General features: G+C 36.7%; 1 long non-coding RNA gene across 1 annotated transcript; it reads left to right on the top strand.

Moving 5' to 3' along the window:
• The first annotated feature begins 10,035 nt into the window (after window positions 1-10,035).
• On the top strand, window positions 10,036-12,152 carry LOC141422325 (uncharacterized). Its single transcript, XR_012446878.1, has 3 exons — window positions 10,036-10,419; window positions 10,934-11,093; window positions 11,521-12,152. It is a non-coding gene; the product is annotated as an uncharacterized lncRNA (long non-coding RNA).
• The last annotated feature ends 15,053 nt before the right edge of the window (window positions 12,153-27,205 follow it).

The following is a 27,205-nucleotide window of genomic DNA, read 5'->3' as shown; positions in this document are numbered from 1 at the left end:
ATGCATTCTGTTTAACATAGCATGCAAAACATTGCAAACTATAAAATAACTCCCAAATCCATCACTCTGCTCAACTGTTTTTGCTGAAAATTAGTACTGTATTTCAACATCTTTGTAACATGATGGCCTGTGTACTGGACTTTGCAGGGAAGCTTGTTCAGGGCTACCTTGGATTGCCATGTTTTACTGCAGTTTTTGTGAGTTTAACATAGTGGAAATAGTGCGTTCTTACTTCCAATTACTTCATCCTAATATTGCATCAGTTCGATAGTCTTTTAATGTCAGAATAACCTCAATTCTATCGTGCCATCATAGAGTACTGGTTTGGATGCAAGCTTAAAACACAGATGATATTAGACCCACAAAAGGAATGTGAGCAAAGACCAATTACTAGAGCAATTCCGGTATGCTAATTAGTAGTGATACCTTTTAGACATGTAAAAGTCTTTAAGTAATACCGCTGTTAAGCAGCTTTCTTAAACAAATTTCTCAAATTAATTTCTTAAATAAATTTCTTTTGACCCATATAAAGGCAAACATATATGTGCTAAATCATTATCATAACCTTTGGAATTAAGACAAACTTTTCTATTCGGCAGTGAAAATGTTTAAACAATACTAAAGGAAACCTTTCATCTAAATAACGGTCTAGATTATGGGAACAGAATGAAAACAGCATGTATTCTTATATAAAAAAGACACAGGCTAGGTTTGAATTTAAGCTTGAGGTTATTTTTGGAAAGGAGTTAGTAATGGTGAAATAAACCAGACTAACAGAGAAGTGGATTATATTCACTGAATAATTGGCTGCTCTACCTATTAGAGGGTGTTTGGTCAAGTGTTAGAAGTTTTTATTGTAAGCATGCTTTGACAGTTTTCAGAATATAACTAAGAATTAAAAGAAAATACTTTCTAGTTATCTCAGGGGTTACTTTCCTGTCCCATTTCCATGTGATGAGTAATTGTTGCTAGTGCTGCTAGAACATTTGTAGCATGTTCTATTCTCTTAAGTGTAGAGATTTCCCCATAAACAGTAATGCTAACAATGTCGGCCGTTAGTTGCACACTGGGATGAGTCAGATAGAATTGCACCATGTCCTTTACCCAGGATACAACATGCAGCTTAACACCCATGATCACCAATGTGGTAAAGACAGATGGACATGCAGAACTGATGGAGGAAGCATTCTAATGTTTAAAAAACAGTGGGAGAGAAGAAGATGGATAATTCAATTCCTCCTCCTTCCATTTGTCCAAAATATCTATCTCAGAGAGTTTAAATTTGTTTTCTTTTCCTAGAACTCATTCCTGAAATTCATCTTCAGCATGCGTTATGTCTGTTCTTGATTTTTAAACTACCTAATACATCCTATTTGTGATTTCATTGTATTTGACTCTTACATATTATCTATCATATATTCCATATGCTTGGATATTAAAGACATAAATGTTCTTTTACAAATGAGCATATGCATTAGTAAATAAAATAATTTCGAAAATTATTGGTAAATGTATTTTCAGTGTGTTGTAACCCTATCCTAGAGAGTTACTACCATATGGAATATACATAGTAATTCTAAATATTATGTACTCTGCAGTTACTTATAATTGACAAATTGTTTATGTGTCTTTATAGTTCTCAGTGATAAAAACACTATCAAAGTGTAGTGTATAACAGCAACAAATTACTATATTACAGGTATAAGTACTCAGGCATATATAGATACTTTTAGCTAATGAATTAATATCATAAGTAAAATTTTTTAAAAATTGGGATCAGTTCTGAATCAGTCACTGCTCAATAGAAAACAAAGAAATGTTTGTTTATGAGACTAACTGGTTTATATTTATTGATGAAATCAGTAAACATATTGTCCTGGTAAAATTAGATAAAAATTTGTTGACTCAGTTAAAACTCCAGACTTACTGCATTTAGGTCAATTCCAACAGTTTTCATCTGATAGTCCTATTCAAAAATATGGAGGTACCAGCTATTTTAATGGCACACATTTTAACATTCCATAAAAATTCTTTAAAAATGATTTTTTAAGTTTTGCTTTTATTAGCAATGTGACAAAATGTAAAGCAAAATGGGACCACAATGTGATACTTCTTCAGTATTGTAAAATGAGCATGCTTTATTATAAAATGACACTTTTAAAATTATTTTAGAGTGACTTTAAATTTTGGGGGGTTGTAATAGACTTTGAACTCCGTGCTTCCTGCTGAACAGGCACATTGCCTCTTTAGCCACACCTCTGGCCCTTTCTTCTCTGGCTCTTTTGGCAATAGCCAAAGCGGGCCTGGACTCAGAGCCTCCTATTTCATGTTTCCCACCATTGGTGGGATGACAGGGGAATGCCATCACCCCTGACCTTTTCCATTGAGATGAGGTCCCACAAACATTTTTGCCTGGCCTGTCCTGGAACAGTGATCCTCCACATCTCAGACTCCCAAGTATCTAGGTTTATGGGTGTGAGCCTCTGGCACCTGGCTTACAGTACATTTTGATCTTTTGTTTTTTAAATGTCTGGTCAGTATCTATTTTGCAGTAAATACTAAGATTTTGCAAATATACAATGTAAACTGTTTGTTGTTCCAATGCTCCCTGCTACTTAATTCTTAACATTGCATATCTTAAAATTTATATACAAGAAAAATTTACATACATGGAAAATTAATATCTTCATGGATTTCTACTATTTGAAGTATGGTACGCCAGCAGGCACAGAAACATTTGTTAGAACAGAAAGAATGCATCTTTATACTCTTGATTTATGTGGGACATTAGTCCTATTTAATCCTGCTATTTAGTTTCTACTGATTTACCATATTGGGTCAAGTGCCTAATGTCAGTCATTTCAATCTCCTCAAAATAAAAGAATGTAACAAGGAAAACATTTGCAAACTCTTACTTATCACTAAGATACAGTTATTGCTAATGAAGCATCCGTCTGCAAATTGTTTCTTATAAATAAATTCTGTTAGTCTAGAAAATAGTAGAAAATCATTAATATGTAGCAAAAGCATTTCCTAAATTTTTACTAGTATCATTTTTCTTTTAATGAATGTGTTTTTTCTTTTAATGTAATTCTGTAGTTTACTTTTATTGAATGAGCTACAGGTATGTATTCTGAATATCCAGAATAATTTGAATGCATTTAATATACATAAATCATATGTCATATCCAGAAACTAATTTCAAAATCAGAAAATGTATAATCAAAAGAAAAACTGGTTGATTTTCTACCTTCAGTAATTTTATGCCAGGTGATAAATCAGTATGTATTTCCATTTCCAGTGTTCAACTATAAGAATAAATCAAAAAATTTGTTGTATTTATAGTTGCTTAATAATGCTTTAAATACAAAAATTATGGAGCCATCTTTAAACAGATTTGAGAATAAGATGCATGTAACCATTTTTTTCCTATGTTTTATTTTCAGATCGCCTTTGCACACAGAGGCCATTGCTCTGTCTGTCTTTGCCTCCTCAAAAAGCAAGGAATCCTGGGATATGATGGAATTAAAGGCCTGAAAAGTGGGGAGTTTGGGGAAGAACCAACTGATCAGCTTTGTTTCAAGACAGTTATTGTTATTTTATTTTTAAAATAATTGCTTTAAATTTTTAAATTGTTATAAATTTATGGGATGCTGGGTGATAATTTGCTACATGTATACACAGTGAAATGATCCATCGGGGTGGTTAACAGTTCCACCTCCTCAAACACTTTACAGATTTTTGGTTCACATGTAATAATTATATATGTTTATTTGCACCATGGTGTGATAGTTCAGTAGATGCAATATGTAGAATGAGTATTGTTCTTGAAAGGATTGAGACCTGAATGTGGTGAGGGTCTCTGGTGGCATTGATCTGAAGTCTGCAGACTGCTTCGTGGCTTATTGCCATCTTAGGGTGAGTCTGAGTAAGCTACTTTCCATCACCTGAGTGGCTTGCAAATCCTCAAACTACAAGAAACTGGACTGCAGATGAGAATTGGAATCTTTTACTCTAACATAAAATAAACCTAATACCTTGCCCAGATCTGATTACAATTTTGCCGTTGCTCCAGAAGGCATGTGGCAGCACTGACTAAATTATTTCATGATTGAGATTAGTTCTTGATCTTGAGACTCTTCTTTGGAAGTAGAGCCCCCATAGGACTGTACTTAAGAGTGAGCAACTTGAGGATCCAGGCTGACAACTGCTTATCCCTCAGGAGCCATTCTTCTGACACAATCCACTATAAAAGCCACTTTATACCGATCATAAGTTTTAAGAGAAATCTGGTTATCCGCTGCACCGAAATCAAAGTTGAGGAACAAGTACATTTAAGAAATGATTCTAGGTCTGAAAGTGAAAGCTATGCTGCAGGTCACTTGAAGAAGCACCAAGCTGGCAAGTACCAAATCCTCTTCCTTACCATGCACCTGCAGCGTATGTGTTGAGTGGACATCCACTCCCTGCTCCCTTCACTGGTTTGCTTCACCGAAACTCACCACCTGAACTGACACCAACTCCACAGAGGAAAGAAGGAAATATAATTGAGGGAGAGGATCAGACATTCTCATAACTCCCAACCTGCAATGAGAATGGGAATCATCTGAAAATCCTGCTTAAAATTCTACAATGGGGGCTGGGATGTAGCTCGGTGGTACAGCGCTTGCCTAGCATGCGTGAGGCCCTGGGTTCGATCCCAGCACGAAGAAAGAAAAGACAAAGAGAAAAAAAAAAAAAAAAAACCTCTCCCCTAAAATTCAATGGACCCTGAAGTTCTGCATTTTGAACTCACTCACAGATGAGGGTGAGGCAGGCTGCACTGGAATAACAAAGATCCCAATTCGTCTGGGGACATTAATCAATACCTGAAACATATTTTGAAGGTTTACTACTAAGATATCCAGGAGGAAGTGAGCTTAAAGGAAACCCACTCCGATGGAAGAGTGGCCTGGTGATTCCAGTAGTGTGGCTGTGAAGGTGCTCTGTTGCACTGTCACCTGCTTTGCTTCAGGTTTGATGTGCTGCATTCTCTGCACAACATTTCTAAGAGAAAGGAAATCAGGTTCGTGCTAAAAACTTACAAAATCTTTTTTTTTTAATTTCTAAATGCAGTATGGACAAAAACAAATTAAGGATAAGCAAGAAAGCAGGAGAAAGAGCTTTTCTTAAGGCATTTTAGTTGAAACAGTTTATTGCTTGTGTTAAATTGTTCTAATAAAAGTCACTGCACAATTGTGATGCGAGGCATTTCAGTTCGTTTGCATATTACTAGCCAAATGCCTAGCTAGGGTTAAAGGTTTTATAATGTATTAGTTTTTGTGAAATGTGTGGTAGCCATTTGGCTACTGCGTCAAAAGATACTATGGTTTCTGAGAGCAATGTTGAAGACAGTAGTGAGGCTGATGTTTGGATCTTCTAAGAAGTAGCAGAAACAGAAAACTCGTATGCAAATACAAAAGCAAATATTCTCTTAGCTGCAATATCAAAATATTATTCTTTATATGAAATGAAGACTTTGGTTGCTCACTGCCAGAATGATAAGAAGTAAAAAGTTTACTTTAAAATCAGCATAATATGTGTGGCAATTTCATCCTTTAGGAGATGGGCTGGATTTGTGCTTGATAAATGTTGCACTGATTTCTTATGATAATCTACAAGAAAGTGTATTGATTTCCCTTCAGGAGCCTCATCATCTCCAATAAGTATAGGCATTTGTTAAATTTCTAATATATCTGAAACACAGCACCATCATTCTCCTGAGGAAGCTTTAGCCATGTATGGTTGTAAGGAAGAGCTCAATGGATCAAAATGCAAAACAAAAAACCATGGAAAGGATTGATTGTTAGTTGCTGACAGCTCAGAGAGTGAAGAGAGAGTCAAGTTTAAGGTCTGAAATTGTGTGGGATTTATGAAGAAGTTGGGCAGTAGAAAAAGAAAAATCCTTAAGCCTTTTCATTATTGAAGTGATATTTAGATTAAGTTTCCTCTACTCTAAACTCCAAGCAACTAGAAAAGTGTTTACAGAGCTCCCCCAAATACTAAAATAAAAAGTTTGCACTATGGCAAATATCATTACACAGATGCTTTACTTCATAGGGAGGATTTTTTTCAATAACTTTGCAAATCTTCTTTATGACTTCAGTTCCCTAAAATAATATGTGGCTGTATCCTTAATATTCACATGTCTTCTCCGTGCCTCCTTTATTGTGTTAATTCTTACATTAGGATTACTTATTTAAATGTCTTGCCCACATTCAAACTGTAAGTTTGCAAACAGGAAGCATGACTTTTGCTTGTTTGTTTGTTTGTTTGTTTTACTATTTTCCAATGCAAGCAGCATAACATCTTTGCTTATTGAAAGACCTATACTTGCTAATTGATAAATTGATTCTGCTGCTCATTAAATAGCAAATTCAGTATAGTCTCTCATTTTTCTTCACGCTCACCTTCAAAAATGCCTAATAACTAAAAAAAAAAAAAAGAAAAAGTGAAGATAAAATTGTTTTAAAAAATTAGTCCAAATAAGAACAGAGTGAAGTTTTTTTTTTTTTTTCTTAGTGTATTTTGTGGCTTGTAGGGATATCACATTGCTCCATCCTGGTCCATAAGATGCTGCCATGCAACTGTGAAATTGATGCATATTTTGATAGTGTGCTTCCAAAATTTTGTGACTTTTGCATTTCAGAATGGTCTTTGTCCTGCCTGAAATAGAATTGAATAAAAGATTACATAATTGGGGACACTGAAAATCTCACAAAACCATCAGAGATGGAAGTATGGCTATTCCATATGCCCTTCACTACACACTATAATTGAAATGTCTGTGTCATCATAGAAGCAGGATTGATGTATCAGTCACTGCATGTTTCCACAGTTGAAAGCTGTGTTTCACAGAAGAAATAAGAAAAAATTGCGTTCATTAACAGTGCAATGTGCTGAGGGTTTGCAGTTATGTAGATAGCATGAAATTATGTGAGTGCAACTCTCTAGGTAAAGGACGTATTTATCATATAGGTTAATATTTGTAGCTCAGTTCTTTATTACATTAAAGAAACAAATTCTCCTAATCTTGACTCACAATGGGAATGAATGCTTAACTGAAGTTCGGTTAAAAGAGTAACTTTCTGTCCTGTGATTAGATGGTTGTGCAACTGTGCTGACCTTTTATATTAAAAACTCAACATATATATATGTATATATATGTATAGTTTGGAATGCATCTTTATTGAAAAATATGAGCCAAATTTTCTTCTGATATAAACATATACTGGAACTTTGTGCAAAGCAGAGCTGAGAAGAACAGATTGTTTTCTACAGATCCTCTGCACTACAGCAGAAATTAAGGTTCATATAGGGGACCCTTACACATTACTGTTGTGGCCCACCTGTTCAGATGTGAATGGCTGAGATGGATCTCAGAGCCAGGAACTGAAAGGTGGCCTTGGGAAATACAACTACAGGGCAAGTATGGAGTAGGAATCTGTCTACTTTCCTCAGGGCTTCAAATCTGAAATAAGTAAACAAGAGAGAGAAGATGGTATGAATTTCTTCTGACAGACATAAAGGAAAAACAAATACAGCCTAGGAAAAATAGTAAGGGATATCAACAGATAAGGTAGCAAACTAGCAATTTGCAAGACAAGTAAGGAGATGATAAGGATTTATAGAAAGATGATAGATAAATAGATAGATAGGTAGATGATGTTATGATCTATCTATCTAAATAGATAGATAGGTAGATGATGTCACCCAAGTTCATATGTTAAAGGCTTGGTCACCAGTCTGTGACACTATTAGAAGGTGAAACCTTTTGCAGGTTGGACCCAGTGGAAAGAAGTTGGGTCATTGAGAACTTGACCTTGAAGGAGATGTTGAGACCCCAGCCCTGTCCTCTCTCCTCATTGTTTCCCAGGCACCACGAGGAGACAGTCTCCTCTGCCATGTGCTCCACACCATGGTGGTATACTTCATTATAGACCTAGAGGCAACAGTTCTAAGTGACCATCGACTGAAATCGCTGAAGCTATGAACCAAGATAAACCTTTCATCCTTTTAAGTTGCTCAAGTTGTTATCTCAACAGGAAGCTGAGTACTAAAGGTGGATTATGGATATGTGCACATAAGCATGTGGAGTGTGTGTGTGTGTGTGTGTGTGTGTGTGTGTCTAGGGTAAGGTTAACTCAATAGAAATTCCTGCGATAAATAACTTCATAGAAAATGTATTTTAATGATCTAAAGCACAGACAAATCTTTATGCTTGGATGATTTCAGTAAAGATAGCTAATTTACCACTTGGTAAATGCACTATCTAACTGCAAGAGAACTACTAAATCCAGGTCAAAGAATTCAGGATGTAATAGAGTAAGGAGAAGACTATGGGCCATAATTCAAGGCTAGAAATCTGAAAAAAAATCATAAATTGATAAAAAAAACAACCCACACCATTAATTCTGACTGATGTTATAAACTATAGTAGGAAGTCTGGATGGAGAGAAACTTGAACTACTTGGGTAAAATGAGATTTGAAGACAACTGCCAGATTCATTTTTCAGCTTCCTGCCTTTCCTTCATTACCATGCCTTGGTGCAGTTTGATTATATTACCAGGGAAGTGCATATTTCTGTAATGAAGAAGTATTATCACATCCCTTGGTTCTCAATTCTGCAGGGAAAGAATTAATAACTAATCACATAATCTCTTGTATAATTTATTCTAGATAGTCCTTAGAGTGTAACATGACTAATAATGTTGAAGCAACTAAAAGTAAGACTATTAATATTTGTTGTTTTCTTTTTTCACTTATTGCTTTGGATTGACTGTGATCAAAGAAGTCAACTTGAATTGTTTAATAAAATTTAAAAACCATTATGAGTAATTTATCTAGAGGATGCTCAGAGGAAAGTGACACAAATAAATTTAAAAAGAAAAATAAGCACCTTTGTTGCCAGTCTTTTGGATTTATGCCAAAACTCAAACCATAAAAAATATATAAACAATGAGCTTAAAAATGGTGATTTCTAACATTACTTTGTATGGGGATGTTCCCTTTCTTTTAATTAAGTCCTGGAGTCTAGAATTACTATTCGGAAGTGGCATTATTTTTACTCTGTTTGACTTGATCATTCTAAAATGAATGCATTTATGCTGACATTGTATCCTATAAAATATGTATAATTATTACTAGTCAATTTAAAATTTTTATAAAGTGGTACATATTAAAAAGTATATTAACCTGAGCATATTGAATAAGGAGACTGACAAAAGTTATTTTGAACTTAAGTAACTCTCCAAATAATGAAATTAACTTAGAAATTTTGAAAGGAAAAAAATTCATTAACAAAAAACTTCAGTGGCAAAAAGTTAAATATAACATCTATAACCTCTACCTACCGTAAGCTAAGCTGTCAGGCAAAATATTCAAGCAAAATTCAAGAAAAAATATATGAAAGCTCAATGCTTCCCACCAGAACCCAATTCATTCCCTTTTTCCTCAATATCAATGAAAAACAGAAAGAACTAAAGACAAAATGGGGGGTTACTTCCCCTTAACCTTTAATTAGTACATAAACAAAGATCTGCATGCTGGAGTGCTTTTTTTTTTCCTCCAAACACACCATCTCTGTCAGGAAGGCTGCCCTGACCAGAGAACCCAGAAAGGTCAAGCTCCTGCTTCCAGTTTATAAGAAAAACAGGCAAACAAAGGAACAAAAACAGCCTGTCCTTGTTATTTAAAGTCTCCATTTAAGAAAGCTAGCTATTTTGGAATTGGGGAAGCTCTCCTACTGATGAATATCCAAGAAAGTTTCCATGAACATGTGTTTGAGTGAGTGCATGAGTGTGTTTGTGTATGTGTGTATAGAGTGAGGTATAAGTATAATCTTATTTTACAAATTCCAGAATTACTTTTTTATATTATATTTAATAATATACTTTTTCCATTTAACTCATATGGGCATTTTTAAAAGCATTTAAGTTTAAGTCTGAAATTAAATAGCAATAACAACAATTTAGAATTCTCTCCCTCCACAGAAACAAGAGCTGAAGTCAAGTAGTGTGACTTGTCCACAGTCTTGAGGCAAAGCCGCACCATGTTATATAAGACTCAGTTAGCAAGCATTACGAGCTGAGCAGTATTGGAAGACGGCCTTGTCAGTAACTACAGGCAGTAAGCAGATGCTCTGAGCACAAGATGAGCTTGCACTTCCCGGGCCCTTTGGATTGTGTGAGATAGAACCAAGACTGCTTCAGCTGAGCCAATGCCTCCTGGTTAATGAGAATCGAATCAGCCCAGAGCTGAGCTGTTTCTTCTCTCAAAGTCAGCACAGTGTTAGGGATAGCTACTGCTCCATCAGCCTGGGTTCCAGGAGCAGGACGATACAGAACAGAACTTCTAACTGCCATGAGCGTGGAGCACAGGTGAGATACCATCCGCGTGTGATGAGTTACTATGGTTCTGGGTTGTTGGATATTGCAGCACACCTGAGCCTGTAATGACTAGAACACATTCCCCCATTTATTCAAGTTAACAAATTTGCAATTCTGATACTATTCCACCCTATACTAAATGAGGCAGACAAAAAAGAAAAAAAAATGAGAGAACTTAGGAAAATAGAGTAACTTGTTCAGCCTGGAAATGCTAGCTCAGTAATTCTGAAGCTGATCTGATTATTATCAACTTTCTATTCGTCAATCAGTGAATTTTTCCCACATCTGTAACTTTTGATTAGTAATAGGAAGATATAAAGAGACTAAGGATATAGCTAAGTTACAGACCTCTTGCCAACAGGTGCAAGGACCTGGGTTCAACCCCAGCACAGCCAAAAAATGTTTTTTATACCTGTTTTGAGGGCCCATTTACTGTGGGTTGGTGTGGTTTGAGGCAAGGCAGTAATCACTGAGCATAAAATAGTCTTTTCTGTCTCTATTTCAGTGGCACAGCAGCAAACACACAGGAGTGTTGGGGTAATGAAGATGTTACCAGTGAAACTACTGGTTCTGAGACTAAAGATAACTGATGGTGATGCATGGAACTATTTTGAAGAAAAGGAAAAAAGAGAAAATTAAGTCAACTTATAGAAAATTACTGACAGGTGGGCTCTAAGTGCTTTGTGAAGCTCAGATACTGAAGGTACAGAATCATAATGACAGTGGGACACCAAGCAGAGGACAGAAAGGAATCTTAAAACTAACATAGAGTAATAGTTTAAGATTTGAGATAAAAGAAGCAAATTATATACAGATGTATGCTTTTAAACCACCTCCATAAAAAATGGAAATGTTTTCCTCCTTCTTATACTGACATCCAAAGAGTCATTGAAGTAGGAAAATATGTTATTTTCTATCCCCAACACTGCAGTGTTTTGAGAGATATTAGTTTTCCTCCTGCAATAGTAGCAATGTAAGACTTATCATTGCTGCCATATAAACCAATAAAAATATGACAAGTGTAGCCATTTATTTTAACTTTTAATTTGATTTTTAAAAATAACATTTTGTTTTCTCTTAAATGAATTCCAGTTAAATGAAAACCACAGGTAAAATAAGAACAAGACAGAACATGGGAAGAGGAACAAGCACATTTCAAGAGCATGAAACCTGTGAGGGAGGGGCTTTTTCAGGAGCAGAGGGACTCAGAGTCAGGACCTATGACTCCTCCGACGACTGCGGGACTCTGACAACTTTTAAAGCCCTCACAAAAATTGGACATGGTGACAAACACCTATGATACCAACACTAAAGCAGGATACTAAGGCAGGAGGAGTACAAGTTCAAGGCCCAGCTCAAGCCTACATATCAAGACAAGGTGTCAGAAAAAAGGAAAGAAATAAAAAGATCCTCAAAGAAAATCTATGCTGAGAATGTGATTCACAATGGAGTCCTTGGGCCTGTTGGTATCAGTTGACTCTGGAAGGTCCAGAAAATAAGGTTAGACATGTAGGAGATGACCCATGTCTATGTGTCCAAGTCTCAGAAAAATAAAAATGAGTATCCCCAGTTGGCAATACCCATGGATATTGTCACACGTTGCTAGGAATCCACTAGAGTAAGACTACCAGAAGCTCCACATCTCCATCTCGGCTTCCCAGCTCCTGCCAAATAGTTTTTCCTGTTGGCGACGCTACTGTGTGTTCTCTATCCATAATAAACTACCTTTGAGTGCAGCAGGCTGCTTAAGTTCTTTGAGTCCTTCTAGTGAATCTCCCTACCTGAGGGTTACCTTGGGGGCCTTCCACACACTCACAGATGTTAACAAGGAGAATGCGTGAGGCTTCCACCTCTTGCTCCAGCAACTGTCCTAATACATCTCTACCCATGTCTTACAACAATATAGCTTTTTGAGGGAGCAGCAGTGAGTGACACAGTCACAAGGAAGAGATCCTAGAGAAAGCATGGAACACTCTAGGACCAAAAGTCACTTTGTAAACCAGGCGCCGGTGGCTCACCTCCGGCATCCTAGCTACTTGAGAGGTTCAGATCTGAAGGATCACAGTTTGAGGCCACCCTGGGCAAATAGTTCACGAGGCCCCATTTCCAAAATAACCAGAGCAAAATGGGCTGGAGTTGTGGCTCAAGCAGTAGAGCACCTGCTTTGTAAGTGCGAAGCCCTGAGTTAAAACACCGATCCCATAAAAAAGGTCACTTCCTAAGTAACCCTACAAAATTTTCTCTGTGTATCATATATGCACAGAAAGTTATAAAACATCACTAGAAATAAAAGATACAATCAGTGCAATATTCTACCACCCACCGTTACTCCCTGGGTCAGAACAGTCACCTGTCACTTGTCGTTGATGTGATTCAGGTCCCCAACAATAATGCATTAGTTACTTTCTGAGCTACAGCATGGTCAGCAGTAGGACACCAGCTGATTTCCCTTGGAAAAGCTCCCTTTCTATGGGGGAAAATGACAGTTCCCCAGAAGCCTGTGTGGTTCAGGTGAAATGAGTGTTCAATCCATCTGAAAAGCATCCTCTTTTCTCATCCATCAGGATCTTCAGAGCAAGACTTGCACCAGGCTGTAAGCCCCACCCTGTGGATTTGAGAGTTTATGAGTTTGTTGTTTGTTTTCATTGTACTATAAAACATATCAAATATTTAAATAAGATACAGCATTTCATTAATAATCACAGTAGAGGTTGGCATGAGAGACAAGTTGGTAAAGTGTCTTGATCAATATGGGGTTGAATGTATGTTTAAAAAGAGATTCTGAGAAAGCACCTTTCATTACCAGCTGCCAGCCTGCATTCAGAATAACACCCATTTGACTTTTGTGAGGATAATGCAAAGCTCAGTGACACACAGACACAGGTGACATTATTTTGTTTAGCCTTCTAAAGGGCATTTCACATGGCATTGGAGATAAAAAGCCATTTGGAAATGCAGACTCTTGGAGTTACTGAAATCAAACAAAGTGCATTGAAAAATGGTTAAAAGAAAGACACAAAGCACCTTGACTTTGTTGTCAGTCCACTTCCCCATGGCATTTGTTAAATTTTTATATATGCATTGATCAAATATCTATCATTTTAATCCTTTTCTCCATGGAAATAATAGTGTCAGCCCTCATCATGCTGTACGCAGGCAGGAGCTCCCCAAAAGATAATGGGCAGAGGAAGTGACTTTGTGTCCTGGCTCCTGGTGCTTTCTGGTTGCCACTGTTTCATGAGTGAGAGGGCTGGGTGCATATACATCCAACTGGCGCTAGCAAGATGGATGCTGTTCACCTCTTGCACACAGAGGTAAGATCTGTCTCAGATAATGACTACCTGTGCACACGGGAAAGGACACGCCTCTAATGTGGTATGTGAGCAATCACGTGATATGAAGAGTCCCAGGCTACCTTGATGCCCCTCCAGTGTGAATGTTGCCTGCTCTTTCAGCCTACAATGGAGAATTTCCTAAGGCATAAAATGTACTACAGTAACTTAGAGAATTTTGAGGAAAAATTTGGAATAAGCTTTGTTTTAGATCAAGTTTTCCTCGGTTAAGTGTTTGACTATGAGTCACAAATCAATGCACAGGAGTCCTGGCTCTTTTGTGCATTCACCACTGATTTTCTTCTCAGCAGAGAACTGAGTTGGTGGAACAAAGATCACAGGACCTGAGAACCTAAAGGAATTGCTATTCAAATCCTTTTTCTATAGAAAAAGTTTGCTGATCCCTGTTCTATATGATACATGTACACATTCTGAAGGTTTACATCAGTATGAGTTTAAAAAAGAAACACTACTGGAAACAATGACTGTGTATATAATATTGTCAGAGGTGTCAGTAGCTCTTAGATGAAATACAGACTTGATAAGTCATCAAAGATATATATGTGCATATATATAGTGTATATTTTCATTAAGTTAAAATATAAATTAGAAGTTACACCCTCAAAGTAAACAAAATCACAGATACTTAAATTTACTTTTATTGAAGTTATGAGGAATATGAAAAAATAATTTTCAAACCAGAAAAGAAATAAAATTAAATAATTAAGAATACTTAATGCTCAAAACTAAATTTTGACTACTTGAAATGTAAAAATAGCATCTATTACTTTAAAACATCTGTATTTTCTTCTTTTTCCTTTGCTCCCTCTCTTCACCTCTGCCCCTCCCCCTCTTTCTTTCTCCAGCCCATTTAATATAGCACTTCTCTGATGATTTGGCACAATTTCTCTCAGGAACTTAAGCTTTTGGATCTATTAACAGTGAATACATTATTTATTAATTTGCATCAGGACTAATCTTGCAAATGGCAGGCTCAGAAAGCTGCAGAAAATTACCATACTGCCACCACAGTATGTGTCACTTCTCTGCAGTCCATGACAGATAAAAACATTACAAAGGCAGCCTTCTGTTCTGACAGTTAGATATGGAAGGGATAACCAATTGCTTGTTTCATTCATAATTTCCCCTCTGCCCATGGAGCAGTAATGTGTGCATTAGCGTGAAGGCTCACAAGCACATACATTAATCTCAAAATGCTCTGTGGGGCTCATATGAATTATTATCGCATCAGTCAGGGGGAAATAAAAAGCTGTCCCCAAAACACCATCTGTAATTTTGTACACTTTGGCAGGTGGTCCATAGTGCTAAGTCACAGAGCGATTGTTAGGTTACACAGTTCACCTGCGATAACTGATTACAAACAGAAGTAACTCATAGCACTGCACCTACAAATTGCCTCCTTGTTTTATGTGCCTGCGACTACCCTTCAGGGAGCAGTAAGCAAGGCACACGTTTGAGACTTCATTTACAACAGATGACAGCTGTCTGGGAGAAGTGATGCATCAGATAAATTGAGTACATGTGTGGGATAGGTAAGCATGGATATAGTGTGTGAATATCATGACTAGGGCTGGGGATGACAATGTAGGAGATACAAGGATGAAAATGTGATTGAGAAAAGGATGATGAACTGACAGAGTGTGTCTCCAACTCGGGAATGAAATCATTTAAGAAGAACCATGAAGTGAGTGAATTTAGAGAGAGTGTTTCCTCTCCCCAGGGGTTAAGTCCATATTTTCTATTTAATCATAATTCCTCAATCATTTATTTTATTAAAGTAACAAGAACACATTCAACCTATTTGACTGATGTGTTTAGACAGTTCTCTTTGACTTAACTTTGATAAAAACAGGGAAAGGTTATTTTGTCTTACTATTTCGTTTTATTTGGGTGTTAAAAAGAAACCAGTGCAGTACAAATGCTGAATGCATATTTAGAGTCTTTGGAAACAGACAATAGTGGAAAATGAATCCTACTTTTAGGTGGCAATTTAAAATTTTAGTCTGCCAAGTATAATTTAGTTTTGATATTATATAAAAATGCCTTCATGATTCACAGGGTTTTTAAGAAGCTGGTTACCTTAGTGATTTTATTTGTCCCTCTGATTCGGTCTGACAGTTGAAATGTGCTCTGGTACACCTGCGGGCAGGTGCTAGTATTAAACTAGGGGAAATTGAAAGCAGGTTACTCTTAGGATATTGAACTTAGTATTCCTTTTCTATTTCTGCAAGTGGTGATCAAACAATCCCATTGTAAGGTTTTTGCCTTAAAATTTAGAGATGCCTTACATTAAAGTCACCACTCTTAGGTAGTTGCATAAATTTAGATGCAGACATAGAAATACACAGATCAAAACCGATATACACATGCACACACATCTTTAAAAATGATATATGTCATGTCCATGACTTAAATCAAATTAAAGCCAGAGTTACATTATGAAAAGGTTTACATTGTATTATAAAACCTAAAGGTGCTATAACCTCAATTAAATTAAAGGGAGTAATGATGGTCAAAGTGTTATTAACCATGACAATTTAATAAGTTATTAATATTTACATTTTTATATAAGCCTGGAGGGATGAATAGGAAATATTTCTGAACCAACAAAAAACAAAAAAGCAAAAGTCAGACTATGAAAGGGGAAAGGGGAGAGGAAAAGGGGGTGCAGAAAGAGTAATGAAAGGGGTCAACACAAGCAAAGAACATTATATGTATCATGGAAATGTCATAATGGAACCCATTGCTGTGTTCAACTGATATACACTAGGAAAAAAACTTTAGAAAGGGGAAAAATGAAGTTTAGGTTTCTTTAAACTAAGGAACCTTTACTCATGGAGATTAAAATATGAATTCTCTACCAAAACTCTGTTCCCTGGTGTCTGGAAGTTCAAAGCTGTTCTATAATTGCTGTTATTGTTTGGAAATGTAGAATCTGGCAGTCACAGTTTATTCTCAATTCTTTCCCGTACAGAATTATTGTAACCCAAGTTCGTCCCTCAGGTACATCCACACTCACATCTACACATGTGAGTACATGCACACCTACATACACCTGCACACACACACTAGTGCACACGAAATATGAGGATGTGCAAGACCAGGGCAGAGGATTGAGGGCCACATGAACAGGGCAACTTCAAACCTCATTTTCCATGTCCCAGTGCTCTACATCCCAGGCTGCCTGATCTCCATTCCTTCTTCCCTTGTCTTCTCTCCTCTTCTTCCTGGATTACTTTCAGAATTCCAAAATCTCTGCTACACAAGGGCTGCCCCATGCCTTCAGGCTCAGCTTACACTTATTTTGCATTTCAAACCTCTCAAGAAGTTTAGCAGATCAAAAGGACTCTCTTGTAATAAGATCTTAGAAAGCAGTTGTTATTATACTTTGCTTTCATGTATAGTCATTGCACAGGGTAACATCAACCCAAGAAACAAACATTTTTCCATTAGAAATGAAAGGCTATAGCAAAATTATTGTTAGAATTGAGATGACCCATCTCAGTTATTTTTTTAAACAAATTTATTTCCACTTTTTCTTACCCAGAATAACTTTATTTCAGTTTGAATCATGTTTTACTTTGTTTTCTCATACTCGGCTCCTCTGTCAAGCCCTGTGTCTATTATGCTGTGTAAGTGCGACTTACTGTTTGACCATCCACATTCTACCCCTCTGGGCAATCACCAGGGGTCCTCACACTGGCTCCGACTTGGACTTGCATTTCTCCCATTCCAGTCTTGAGATCCTTCAACCATTTTAGGGTCAATGGAGACCCTTGAGGAGTTTCTGTTTATGGAGGTTACCTCTGGCGATGTGCTGGTGGTGATGAGCACACTCTCCAAACCGACTCTGAACATTCACTCCTGTCTTTGCTTCCTGTGGCCTCATGTTGATAGCTTGAAAATGGACACAGTGAGGGGAGTATTTCAGTGGTGTGGTAGAACTGCTGGCCAGAATGATTCTTATATTTTCAGAAATTTTGCAACCAGTCTTTTAGAAGATTTGTTATTAAAAATTACATAAACTTATAGCTGAAATTATATTAAAGACAAAGTTAATAAATACCCAAAACTCAACATTTTTCAAATTATTTATTTCTATTATTTTGAGATTGTGACTGCTATGTTTGCATGGTGGGAATGCTAGGTAATACTGAACTGTCCTGCATTTCCTTAATACACCCTGTTCCATGAGGTTGGGCTGGTCTTTTGAAAGAGGACATGGTAAGAAATGACAGAGATTGGCAAATGCTTCAAAGCCAGGTTTCATTTGTTGTCGTTAATTTGAAAAAAGTTGATAATACATTTTAAATCTAAAGTATGTTGAATCTGTCGCTTTTATGTTAAAAACTGTAAGATATCTGAGGAAATGCCCCACTACTCAAAAATTATTTCTTGATTCAACTTAAAGGTCACTCATAAAAATGAATGGTGTTCCAACTGGTGGATTTGTTGCTTCACAATTGTCTCAATTTTAATGTGGAACTTCTGTAGGAGAACTAGTTATTAAATATTTACCTTTATATTACTGGAGTCTTTAACATGAGGAAATCAGGATTTATTTTTATTTTTAAGAGAGTCAATTTAATCTGACATCACCATTCATATTCTTTATAAGTAGACATACCTTGTAATACTTTAAAAACAATAAATCCTTCCAATGTTAACATGAATAATATTTTTAACAAATAAAGTTATAATAAAAACATCACGAATAGAATTTTGTGACAATTAAGATGATAATGCAAGTATTGCTCTAATAATTTAGATCTGGCATGTCCCCTGAAGGCACATGTGCTAAAGGCTTGGCCCCAGTCTGGTGCTACCAGGAGATGGGGCCTTGTGGGAAGGTTTAGGTCTTTGGTGCATGCTAGGAAAGGGGTGCTGAGACTCCAGCTCTTTCCTCACTCTCTTTTACTTCCTGCCTATGAGGTGGGCAGTTTTGCTCCACCACCCATTCCCATAAAGGCGTGCAACCGCATGTGCAATGCAGTGAAAGCAACCATCCTTAGACGAAACCCATAAAGTGTGAGCCACGCCTGGCACCGGTGGCTTACTCCTATAATCTTTGCTACTCAGAAGGCAGAGATCAGGAGGATAGCGACTCCAAGCTAGCCCAGGCAAATATAAATAGTTCGTGAGACCTTATCTCCAAAAACTCTTCACAAAAATAGAGGTGGTGGAGTGGCTAAAGGTGAAGGCCCTGAGTTCAAGCTCCAGTACCACATACACACACACAAAGTATAAACAAAAACCCCTTTTCTCTTTAATAATTGATTATCTAAGGTAGTCATTATTGTGACAGAAAGCTAACACAATCATTTAAAGGAAATAAACTATATTTTCCAAAACAAAAAAAAACAGTTCAGTGAAAAGAATGATACTGTTTTATATCCTTGTAATTATCCTTAATGCCTAGTTTAATTAAAGAGATAGATTTCTGTGATGGATCAATGATCAATCTGTTGAATGAATCACATTACATATATGAAGCTATTGGTCTCACCCAGACATGGGGTTTAAAAAGAGAGGACTTTGAGGTGCTGTACCAGGTCTCAGAAACTGTGACATCCTTACACGGCACTTTGAGAACTACTGATCTAGCGAAGAGAAGACGGAAGGCTTATGTTTGGGTTTAGAACACTCATGAATTGACATTAAATTTCCACATATGATTTTCATTAAATTCTGGGTGTTTATGTAAAGTTGATTTTTGTGAAATTTCTCTGAATTCTGAATTAGCCAATCTTGAACTGCTCATTCTGAGGAAAACTCCATTTCCTGAAAACTACTGTCCACATTTTCCCAAACTGATAGGAACGTAGCATTGTGTTATATCTGTATCTGTTTAAAGATAGTTTTAAAAATATGTACTTTTTGATTCACTCACAATGAACTCTTGGCAAACAGCATGTAACTTAGGCCTGCATGAGGGGTACACAAAACATGTGCTTTCTCCATGAGGCACCCTCACCCTCTTCTGCTTAAGAACACCAAACAACACATCAGCACCGTGCTTGGGGAACATCCTGCACAGCCAAATCACCAGCAAAAACCAATTGCAATTACATGGAAATGTGGCACAAATAAACTGAAAAAGGAGCCTATTTTACCATAAGAGAACTAAAGCAAAAAAGCTAACACTTCGCTGAACCTCAGCTGACATTAGCAAGGAACATCAGGCCTGGCTGGGAATGATTGCAACACAGCCATTAAGCATTGGTCTGGGTGGGGAGGGGTTATAGATATATGTTAATGATTAGGTGAGCTCATTGATAGAGAATTCACAAATAATGAGGATTATGTCTATGTACTTGCTTTTATCTTATATGTGTATATATATATATATATATATATATATATATATATATAAAACGTGTATGTATATGATATATCCATATATTATAGCTATATAGTTTGTTTGTCTTTTTGTTTTTGAGAGAGAGTTTCAGGCTGGCCTTGAACTCACCATGTTGCTCAGGCTGGACTTCAGTTCATGATCCTTTTGCCTGAGCCTCCTCATTGATGGAATAACAGACATGTGACACCATACCTAGTCTATGTGACATATACTTTAAGAAATAGAAGGTAAATGTATGATTATATATGTGACACAACCACATGCATGAACACAGATTGTGTTGCTGGGAATGGAACCCAGCACCTTGTGTGTGCTAGGGAAGCACTTTACCACTGACATATATTCCCAGTCCATTCTTAATTTCTTAAAATAAGAGAAAAACATATTTTCAAGAAGGTAATTTATGTTGTTTAAAACAAATATAGACTTTAAAGTCTGCAATGTTAGTACTCTAAAAAAATTTTAGACACAAAATTTAGTAAGGAAGCCTAAACACATAAACACTATAAATAATTAACAAGCAGTCACACTAAACTTAAACTACAGTGCTGACTGGTCAGCTCTTCAATCAAAATCAAGGTATATGCTCTGTGGCTGAATATGGGTGCAAGGCCCAAGCTAGTTCATGGCAGATCCTAGGAATGTGGGAGAAGCCAGAACAAAAAGGGGGAAAATAAGTGAAGACCATCACCCAGAAGGTGGTAAGCAACACAAGAAACCAAAAATGCTATAAAGAATAGGAAAATTAAGATAAGTACAAATCAGAAGAGCAAACTGTAAGGACAAAGAAAATTCATGAAATCGTTGATGCCTTGGCAGTTAATTCTGATTCTACAAGCAGCAGCTCTGATAAAAAGCATCACATCAACTGCTTTGTTCCACACCTTCTATGGAGACTCAGCACAGAACAACAGCGAAATTAACTACAAGTTCTGTACCTCATTTGGTTATAGACAGAAAAATATCAGATTGCATCTAAGTGAATTGTAGCAGAATGCCAACCATGTGGAATTTTATCGTAAAATAAGCAGGAAAAGAAGTTTGGCAAAGCAGGATCAGACGTAAGCGACAGTATTGACATCTTAAGTAGAAGGGCTGAAAGTAGTTTTCAAATATCTTATTGATTTAACATGAGAGTCACATTATCACAGGATGTGGAAACCAGGAACTACCTTCTACATCATTTTAAATGAATCTCTCATATTTTATTTATTTAGTCACACAAAGAGGGAATGAGACCTGATAGAACACAGACTACTGACTTAACACTAATCCTGCTCCCTAAATCTTGTCATAGAGGATTTCACATTGATTATTATTGTTGAACCAACAATGTCTGTTATGTTGTCTGAAGATATGGAGGTTCTGCATGTATGGAGGTCATTGCTCCCATATTCTGCATTACACTCAGCCTTGACACCAGTAGCGTGATGGATCAAAGTTTTTCCATTGATAAGACTTGAGGATACATTGTCTGAGAGGATCATACAAAAGAAAATTATTAAAAATCTTATGGAAAGCTATAATTTAAGATTGTTTTAGATAAGATAATTCTGATGATTACAGGAATCTTGAAAAGTTTTCCAATGTCAATTTAACTTCTTGCTTTCGGAATGTTTGTAAACCTGTCCAGTAACAACTGAATTATTTGTAACTTGAATAAGAATAGTTTTACTCTTTCTGAAGAGATAAAATTAATAAATTTCATTTTTAATGTGTGTGTCTATTAGAATATCATTATAGCTTTTGAATTTAGCAAGTACTGTGTTTATTATAAAACAGACATGCATTGCTATACGTGGAAAACAAAAGTGAAATAAATTTTCTTGGTGTAGGCATACCAAGGTATAGGAGAGTGACAAGCTATTCAGGAACGGGAGGAAGGAGAATAAAGGAGAATGATGGAGGGGGTGAATTCAATGTGATATATTGTAAGAAACTTTGTAAATGTTACGTAATATGATAATAAGAAAATAAATGTAAAACAAGCAAAAAGGGCTGAGGGTGTAGCGCAAGTGCCAAAGCAGCTGCCTAGCAAGCATGAGGGCTCAGTTATCCCCTTTACTGCCAATAAATAAGTACAAAAGAACAAAAAATTATACAACTTACTTGAATGAAGTAATTTGGGTACTTTTAAAACTAGTTCTTATTTTTTTTACATTCACAAGATCATGTGAAACTAAAAGGTTTCATCGAAGATCTTCCATGGGATGCTGGATTCACCACAAATACTCCACAAAGGACTTGTGACTTTACAAGAGTCTGGTATATTTGTTGCCGGCAACACTTACTATTCTATCAATGACAACAACACACAAATGCTTAGTGTTTCAGTTTGGAAAATGTTTATATTTTTTCTTTCAGAAAGACCAAACAGATTATCCTGCTTAGCAAATAACTTCTCTTGTAGGCTGTAACTCAAAGATCCAGATTCTGTGTCTATTTTGTGGCTTCAACAAAGTTACCACACTTGTCTTCAAAAATTCTTAGAAGGGGGCTGGAATGTAGCTCGGTGGTACAGCGCCTGCCTAGCATACATGAGGTCTTCGGTTTGATACCAGCACCAAAAAAGAAAACACAACAAAAAAAAAATTCTTGGAAGATGAAAACTTAAGACAGAAGCATGCACACCTTAATACATGGGGAAAACACACACCTGTCTGCTCAGATTCCATAGCTAAAAGCTGCTCAATTGACCCAAATGATGGCAAGAGCCACCAGCAACTCTAGTTCAAGTTTTTTAGCTGATATCTAAAATGATCTGCATTATTTAAAAGAAATATTTTAGGGCTAAGACAGATGATTCTGTAACAAATGAACTGTAGAAAGTTTGTACTTAAATTTGGTAGTCTACTCCAAAGTGAGAGGAAGAGGAAAGGACAGATGGAGAAGACTGAACAATGGGTAGTAAGTTACAGTTGGATGGGAGCCAGAAGGTCTGTGTGCAGTAGATGACTATAGCTTGCAACAGCGTGAGGGTATGTTTCAAAGAGCTAGAAGAAAAGATTCTGAGTTTTTTCACCATGAATAAATGATAAATGTTCAAGGAAGTATGTATATTTAACCTGATTTAAACACTATGCAATTTATACACACACTCCATCAATATCTATGTGCAATTTTTATGTATCAGCTAAATACAGAAAAAATTTGAAGTGAAATATTAAACAAAAGAGCATGAGTACCACACAGAATAATTTCACTATTCTAAAAGCCTCTGTTTTCTGCTTATTTATACCTCTTTCCCAATGCTCAGCAACAACTGTTTAATTTTCTTCTTCAACAGTCTGCATAGTATTGCTTTTCCCAGGTCATATACTTGGAATCATACAGAATGCAACCATTCTCTCTTCTAATGACATGCATTTCAGTTTCCTCTATGTCTTTCCATGATTTGATTGTGAATGACATCCCATCCCCTGTTGTATCACAGTTTATTCATCCACCCCCCCCAACCACAACTGAAGGACATATTGGCGACTTCCTTGTTTTGGCAATTGTGGATAAAGATGGTCTAAGCATCCAAGTGTAGTTTTTGTGTAGACTTGTTTTCAAATCATTTGGATAACTACTAGTAAGTGGGATTGCCACATCTTACGGTGAGAATGTATTTCATTTTGCAAGAAACCAAAAACATCTTCATGGTGCTAATACCACTTTGTACATCCTAGCAATGGGTAAGGGAGTTCTTGTAGCCCCAAATCCTCATACTATTCGCTGTTGTCATTATTTTGGATTTTCATCATTTTAACAAGCAAATGGTGATATTTCATTATTACTTTATTTTTCACTTCCTAAGTGGAATGTGAAGTTGGCCATCCTTTCATATGCCTATTTGTCATCTTTATACACTAATTGTTGAGGTGTCTGTTCAGGTCTTTGGCTCATTTTATAATCCAGTTGTTCTTTTTCTTATTGAGTTTTAAGAGTGCTTTGAATATTTGGAAAACAGTCATTTATCAGATATGTGTATTGCAAATACTTTTTTTCCAGTCTGTGGTTTGCCATCCATTCTCTTGACAGTGTCTTCATAGAGCAGAAATTTTTTTTTTATTTCAATGAAATTTCTTAGATTGTGCATTGGGTGCCATATTTAAAAACATTATCACCATCACCACATCCAGGGTCATTTAGATTTTTTTCCTATCTTTTGTGTTTAGTTAGTTTAGATACCTCTTTGGGGATTCTAGCTAACAAGGGAACAAAGAAATGAAGTGATAGCTGGAAGGGGGTAAGGATAAGAAGAAAATTGATTACAGTGATTATGTCAAAGGCAGGGGCTTGCTGAAATATATCCTGTGCATGTGGGAGGTAGTGGAATCAGAGCACAGATGGAAGGGACAGCCTCAGATAGGATCACAGCTCATCGTGTGCTCATATGTGAACAGCAGGAACACAAAGTATGTGGGTGCATACTGGAAAGTGAATGGATGTGACAGGGGGAGGCTGCAAAGTTCTATTCTAAAGCCTACTTTTCTCAGTGAATAGAAAATTGAGAATAAAAATGGGAAAGTGGTGCTAGAGAGTTGGAGAGTGAAGGACAGAAAATGGAGGAGTAAAAATACTGGGGAAATATGACAAGGTTGCTATGAGTTATTTATGACCCAGTGATGAATTTAAAGGGTGGGTTCAGTCCTCATGGTTATGTATATTTCTTGGGTTATGTTCTCTGTAGAGAAGTAGGCAAAAACATGTGAATTGTGCCAGGTTGTGGTGTTATCAAATGAGTACTGTAAAGCAAGAGGGAGCAAGGGGGTGGACAACGGATGTAGAGGAGGAATTATATTATTGAGAAACAGATTTCAGTGATCTAGTTAAGGAAAGAAGGTCACTGAGATGTGAGATCAAAAGATTAGAGATCTTGATGAGTTGAAGGACGGTTGAACTGAGTTAGAGAAAGGGATGGCCAAGTAGGGGATGTGAAGCCCAACAGTGAAGAAATGGGGGCCTGCCACTGGTGATGGCAAAGCCAACCAATGGCCAAGGGAGTGAGCGATGGAAGTTGGGTGTGTATGTCAAGAATAACAGAGAAAGGATTTCAAATAACTTACAGTTAGAGTGTTTGGAAGATCATCTACATGAACAGGCAAACCATTACAAACGTAAGACAGGGATATTTTGGGCAAAGTGGTAGTGAGTCAGCAGCTAAAAGCATCATGAAATGAGAGCGAATCACTGGGGCTAAGCACATGACAGCAACAGACAGATTCAAAACTACAGATTTTCAGGAAGAAGGGAGGTGATCCGGAACCCACAATGAATAGAAGGCAGGTTCTTTCCTTAGGGTCCAATAGTGAAATTGTTATGGGCAAAAAAGCCATCATCTCAGAAAGCTGCAGAGCAAGTAGAGCCCTTTGTAGAGCCCTTCACAGAGGTGATGAGAGCTAGGGGTTGAAGGGCTGACTCTGGAGAGGCTGAGGACACAGGTGATTCCGATGTTGCTGATGCTGGACCACGATTTTCAGAAAGCCAGAGTTAGAATTCACAGTTTGTGAAGAGTGAGAGAAGGAAAGGAAATCAGAGATGTGATGATGCAGTCACTATTCCTAGAAGGTTAATTTTATTTGCTGATTGATGGAACTGAAGCACTTAATTCTAAAGCATACCACTGGAATAAAAATAAATGAGGCAAATTTAAAGGAAAGCACTCCTTGCCTGGATTATAGCACCCATTTGTCCTTGACACCATTAATCTGAGCCTGATCTTTCCACTTTTTTTTTTCCAGCTGTTAGTTCTGTTATTCACTCAATAATAGGCTGGTAGACTGGACTTCATACTTGTGGTTTATCAATGGGACTTTGCTTTTTTCTTTTTCTCCAATAATGTAAGTCTCCTGATATGTATAACCTAAAGAATAAGCAGATACAAAGTGGCCAGGCATGTGTTTTGCCTTAAATACCTTGCACAGCCGCATACTAAGTTCACAAGTGTTGTCACTGAGGCTGTAACATCTCAGCACAGAGGTCACAGCATGTGCTGAGCTTCTGTCAAAACTCAAAGTGCACATTCGGATAAGAAAGCACAGATGCTTCACAAACATTTCAGTGTGTTCGTTCCCACCTTTAACGAAGGTTATGCAACATGAAATGAGAGGTTGCGAGGCTTGACATTCTGAGTGTTTTAAGTGGCTCCTGAATGCTTCTGCAGTGGAGTTTCCACCCGCTGCCGGCAAGACCACAAGTAGGTTCCATTTCTCAAAACAGAGTCAGTCAGTTCAGCCCTAAAACCCTTGTGAGAATCAAGTACGTGCCAAATTCTGTGCAGAGGTCTAAAGAAAGAAAGAGAAATACTGTACGGTGTTTTTCCTACAGGATTCTCCAGTATTTTGGAAAATTACTCAGAAATATATTTTAATACTTTTAAAGATGACTATTTTTGCTGACTCAAAACTCCACATCTAGAAAACTAGCAGGGTGTTAATTTTAGAACAGGAATGTAGCTTGCGTGTGTGAACATTTTCATCCTATAATTATAAACGTAAATTTGAAGGTTCAGAAGAACAGAAAATGCTTCAGATATTATGCTAAATTCATAAAAGAAAAATCATTAAAAACAACACTTACAAAACTGTCAAAGGCAGTAGAAATGTTTATAATAAAATATTGGCTAAAAAATGCAAAAACATATAATCCTTCAGATACATACACACTTATATATGTGACAGAAGAACAAAAATAAAAAGAAATGTATAAATATACTAGAAATCACTCTTTTAAGGTCATACCAGTTTTCTTACATATGCATTTTCTTTTAAAAAAGATATTCCACAATTGTTACAAATTAGTTTGATAATTATAACTACACTTATATTTTAACGTGTACAAACAAGGAGAGCCTTCTCTTTGTGTATCATTTTATTCTTAGACCACATTTTTATTGTTCCAGTATGTCATTTTCTATGACTTATGTGAAACAAACAATGATAGCTAAGGATAAGTGAAATGTGAATCATTAATAGATCCATGTTGACCCCTGTTCTGCAGAATGAAACCTCCTGTTTGAAAGTGAGTTTTAAGATAGAGAAAACTATTTCTCTATCTAAACACCCAATATCTAAATGAT

The sequence above is a fragment of the Castor canadensis genome, chromosome 4 (genome assembly GCF_047511655.1).
Source record: "Castor canadensis chromosome 4, mCasCan1.hap1v2, whole genome shotgun sequence".
Lineage (NCBI taxonomy): Eukaryota > Metazoa > Chordata > Mammalia > Rodentia > Castoridae > Castor > Castor canadensis.
This window is presented reverse-complemented; position numbering and strand designations above follow the sequence as displayed.